The following is a 5,734-nucleotide window of genomic DNA, read 5'->3' on the forward strand; positions in this document are numbered from 1 at the left end:
AACAAAAACTGGATGGTTATCCGCGACAAACTTGTCTCACTAACGAAACAGAACATACCTAGGATCACTATAGGTACATCAACAAAAGCACATGGCGCACGATTCAAGTAAAACATCGCATAAATAAAGAGAAACGATTATACTCGCGAGCGAACTGACGGCGTCTGAGGATGATTGGAAGCGTTACCGTGAACACACGCAGTTATGTAAAACTGAAACCGAAACAGCAAAATACAAATTTTATAACAATAATATCTCAAACATGCTAAAAAGCAATAGCAAAACAATTTGGAAAGATGTAAATCCAAATTACGGTTCAAAATCCCAAATATCAATAGCCGAAGATGAAAAACTGCTTTCCTCGTCAGACGCCGCATTCGAACTAGGCAATTTCTTTAGCTCTGTCATTACTGTTGAAATTTCATTATCATCTACTCTACCTCATATTTCTTTACCTTCTGATATGCAAGATATTAGTATATATGACTCCAGAAGGCATCGCAACAGCCATTGTTCGCCTTCCTGCGAATGTCGCGGTGCTGGGCACGACGACATATGCCCTAAGCTACTTAAGATAGCAAAGCCACATGTGAAGTGTTGTGTTTCAACAATCTTTCGACAAAGTCCCTGTACCCGACCAGTGGAAGGTAGCCGCGTAATCCCTATATTTAAATCGGGTGACAGCTCTAACCCAACTAACTACAGGCAGCAATATTATCGGCAGCAAACTTTCAAGACTTTATTGAGGTTGTTCAAGCTACAGTTCATGTAAATTCACAACACTGGTTATACCCATAGCCATAGGCTAGTCTAACCAGTGTAGTCTAACGGAAGAAAATATAAGCAAGTACAACAATTTGTTATAAGCAATGAAACAAAAAAACCCTGATCAGGAAAAGAAGAGTATGAATAAAAAATTTCATAGGATTATAAGATGATGTATTACATAAGATATGTGCATGATATCACCTACATAAAAGAAAATAATTATAACGCTGTTACCATAATGTACATCATCAAATAATCAAAATCATATACTCGGAACATGAAATATATGTAACGACGTGGGATCGACGAGACGCGGAGCGAAAGATACACAAGGTTGTGCGCATGCTTATACTTGTTTTTCCTGGAGCAAATATCTTTTAGGTGCACTTGGCAAACCCTTTGCATCTTTTATCTGAAACGGTATCTCAATCTATACTTTAACTCCTGCGAACTACAGTAATCGTTCACCATGTACATTGTTAGTAGGTGGAAATTTAAAATTGCGCGCTGTCATATATCTAACTAGGCGGGAGGAGGAAGAAGAGATTGACATATTGTCATATATAATGTCACTGTATGCAGCGACATTACTCACGGTGACTGCTGTTTTGTGTTGCTCGAGCACATCGTTTCTTCTGCAATCATGAAGTCATCATCATCAGCCTATTCATGTCCACTGCAGGACGAAGGCCTCTCCCTGTGATCTCCACTTACCCCTGTCTTGCGCTAGCTGATTCTAACTTGCGCCTGCAAATTTCTTAACTTCATCATCCCATCTGGTTTTCTGCCGACCTCAACTGCGCTTTCCTTCTCTAGATATCCATTCTGTAACCCTAATGGTCCACCGGTTATCCATACTACGCATTACATGGCCTGCCCAGTTCCACTTCTTCCGCTTAATGTCAACTAGAATATCGGCTATACCCGTTTGCTCTCTGATCCACACCGCTCTCTTCCTGTCTCTTAACGTTAGTCCTAAGATTTTTCGTTCCATTGCTCTTTGTGCGGTCCTTAACTTGTTCTCGAGCTTCTTCTCGAACCTCCAAATTTCTGCCCCATATGTTATCACCGGTAGAATGCAATGATTGTACACTTTTCTATTCAACGACAGTGGTAAGTTCCCAGTTAGGATTTGGCAATCCCTGCCGTATGCACTCCAACCCAATTTTATTCTTCTGTGAATTTATTTCTCGTGATCAGGGTCCCTGTGAGTAATTGACCTAGATAAACGTACTCCTTTACAAACTCTAGAGGCTGACTGGCAATCCTTAATTCTTGTTCCCTTGCCAGGCTATTGAACATTAGGTTTGCCTTCTCCATATTAATCTTCAACCCCACTCTTATACTTTCTCGGTTAAGGTCCTCAATCATTCCCCCATTGTTGCTTAATAGGACAATGTCATGTGCAATCCGAAGGTTGCTGAGATATTCGCCATTTATCCTCACTCCTAAACCTTCCCAGTCTAAGCTTGAATACTTCTTGTAAGCTTGCAGTGAATAGCATTGGAGAGATTGTCCCCCGTATTCACAAACGCACCTCGACTCGACCCTCCACTCGAAATGCTCCTTGAGGGCGGCTTTTCATTTCACAAATCGCCCTCCACTCGAAACGCGCCTTGAGTGAAGGAAACCTCGAGCGTTTTACTCGAGAATCTCAAGGTAGCCCCGCAGCTACCTTGAATCGCTCCTTGAGTGAAGTTAGTGCGCAAACATGGCTGCGTTGTGATCTGTCGCTCGCCTCGTCGGCTTTTTCAGATGCACGCCAGTTGCCTCCGCAGCTTTTCTTTCGTTAACGATGCTGCGCATCTTCAAGGGCATCGTTTTACGGACTGGTGCAAACCTCTGGAGCGCTTCGGCAACGGAGTAATTCTACTGTGGCACCGAGACAGACCAGCCGTCCTGTCAAGAAGACTGCCAGCTAGTGCAGTCACCTGTCGTCTTATTCCGTGCATGCGCCAGTTGATGACATGCATACGTGTATTCTTCGTGCGAGTGCTCCGAAACTACTATCAGCGCCAGTGCCGTGTTTCTCGCGGGGGATCATACAAGCAGCACCATTTGAAACGCTGCACGATACATAACTGCAGCGCACTTCGAACCTATGAAAAGAAAACAATTGCGAAGATTCCTGCCGTTAGTGGGTGCCTGTGTGCTCGATTGCTGGATGCTGGTCTGGCTGCGCGAGCACCGGAATTCGCTCCGCCGGAGCGGTTTGTACTCGTGTGCATCACTTACTACGCTATTCCAAGGACGGCGTAGCGTACCACAGCAAGGTGAGCTTCTCTAAAAACGACCAGGTGCGTTCACTTTTCTGTTTCTCTATAATCTCATGCAGTTAGTTGCTATAGGGAAACCAAAAAATATACTGTTTTTTGCGTGGGACGTGTGACAGTAGCTGTTATTTACAGTCGTTAGCAATAATTACGTGATCCTTGCTTCAAAATGTTTAGTTTAATTAGCTTATGCTTATGAACATCCAAGCCCAACGAGGAAGTGAGCAACCATGAAATGGTTTTCATAATTATACCTGCACGTATACAGAGGGAATGTAATATTTTATTCCAATACAAAACATTGAATAACAATACAACAGAGGATAGTTTTTGTTCATCACATTATCTTTATTGTAATAAAAAAGCTGTAGCAGTTCACTCAGCTCCTAATACAGAAAACGCTAGGAAGTGGTAGCAGATATATGTCACATATATCTGTTGTGCACATTCCAGCTATTAGTGAGTGCATTATGTAAGTGTTAGATTGGTGTATGTCGGTCTGGTTGTGGAAACGCCAAACCAGCCTAAAACTGTATCTTTGCAAATATCAATGAAAACAGTCCGAGCTTATCAATGTAAAAAAACTCGGCTTCCTGAACACAATGAAAATCTGTAATGAATGTATTTACTTCGAAAAGCGAACTGATGAAAACGAATACTGTACCTAAGCTAGTTTTTATGTGCGTTAACATCATTGTATGTTTAACCAACCCCTTCTCTTATGCAGGAACCAGGCTGCCAACGCGACCACGCAGAGCAACTGCCTTTTCAAGGGTGCTGCGCTTGCGTTGGTGTGCAAGGGGAGAAGAGTGGAGCTCCAGCTAATGTGTACTGCGGCACTGTAGTCGTCGTCGCACTATTTTGGCTAAAACAACTATCTCCTTTCTGACACCCTAACAGCTCAAACATCACCACTAAAGGCATTTTTCATAAATATGCCTTCATAGGCACCTTGCACCTTAAGTCTGTATTTTTCATCCAGATTTCTTTTCTTAAGCCATATTTAATACAGCAGTCTGTATCACTGAATAATTTCTTGTCAGTCCAAGTGTCAATCTCTGAAACAATAAATTAAAATTATCCTCGTCTTTTTGTGTTCTGATAGGATTGCAAAAAGAGCGTGGACTCTGATCTTACAAACACAAGCAGTAGCACTACTGACAAAGCTATTCAAGAATAAAACGCCATCCGTGTTCTAGACAGTAGACTAGCAGTGTTCTAGACAGTAGCATACCGTCGGGTGTGGCCTCCCGACGGTATGCAGTGGGAAATTCTTACAGAATATACGCTGTTTCAGCTCCGTTTCTAACTTCAGCTTAAGCAATAATTATGAAGGCCGGAACAATGAATTTGTTCTATTCGATGCGGATCACAGTTGGCTTCCATGGGGCTTGCAGAAGTTCAGTAATTGACCGAGGAACAGAGCGTGTCTTGTGGGATCCCACAACAGGTCAAATGGTGATGCAGACTGTCACAATGGCGTTCCTGAAAAATACAGTATAGAGCGCATTACTACCATGAGTTCCGCAAAGCTGAGAACAACCATTAAAATTATGGTATATTTCTGGATGCACACTTGCTCATGCAAAAGTAGCTTCAACATTCCCCTAAATACTAAAGAACTGCATTACAAATTGTGGGCAGTAAGAAAGCTCGCGTCTCAGCCGTAACACTTTATGGGCAACTCATGACTTCGCACATCATAATCATGACTATGCTCTTCAAAACAATAATATATGACTGTTGAAGAGGAATGAAATATGAGTTTGATTTCATTACTGCATAGCTGTTTCATGTTTGCTGTTTTAAATAACACGGCGTGCATTTCACCATTTTGTCAATCTGGCCAGACCTAACATCAATATTATTAATGATAAGTATGAAAAATAAGCGCAGACTAACTACCGGGCTGATCAGTCAAGTACTTCCGCAGCACCTAAGTTCTTTCAGGGAAGCGAGATGGTGCATTTCCATAGGCAGACACCGTATCTATCGATGTTTCACGTCAGTTGTATGTCTTACCGTGCAACACAAACGTTGATTTTTTTTCGATCAGCTGGTCTTTCCAAGGCCCACATCCTGCAGCAGAATGCCAAAAATGATATGTACATTAGGCGTTCGCACGCCAAGTTCAGTGCAGCTAAGCAACTGAAACGAAAAGACATAGCACAAAAAAAAATGTGGGCGTTGCGTGAACTTGAAAGCACAGTTAATGGAACCTGCAGGAGATGCTACGACATAGCACATTGAAAAAGGTAAGACGAACAAACACTAATGCTGGTAATGAACTACTGAGAAGTGAATTTTCGGAAGAATAAAAGATTGCGGAGCGTATATGGGAAGTGAAGCAGCATTGGAAATGCAGGCACCAGTGCTGGTTCACTGACGACATGTGCTACAATTTGAACAAACCGACTAACCACCACGGCTTCTAAAATAAAATACAGGACTGAAAAACGTTTGTTTCCTTAAAACTGCCGGAGCTACGCACACAACGATATGCATTCTGCCACATGTATACTACAACTGCTTCTTCTCTACTGAAATATTTCCTACGCGATAGTGGAATGATCATCGGACAAAGTCGTGGAGCGGTGCCCTGTGCATTTATGTTTAAACAACTGAACCGATAACAGATTGTCGCGCCGAATCTCCCACAAGCTCCAATGCAAAAAAAAAGAAAAAAAAAGGAA

This window comes from Dermacentor silvarum, chromosome 2 (assembly GCF_013339745.2).
Source record: "Dermacentor silvarum isolate Dsil-2018 chromosome 2, BIME_Dsil_1.4, whole genome shotgun sequence".
Lineage (NCBI taxonomy): Eukaryota > Metazoa > Arthropoda > Arachnida > Ixodida > Ixodidae > Dermacentor > Dermacentor silvarum.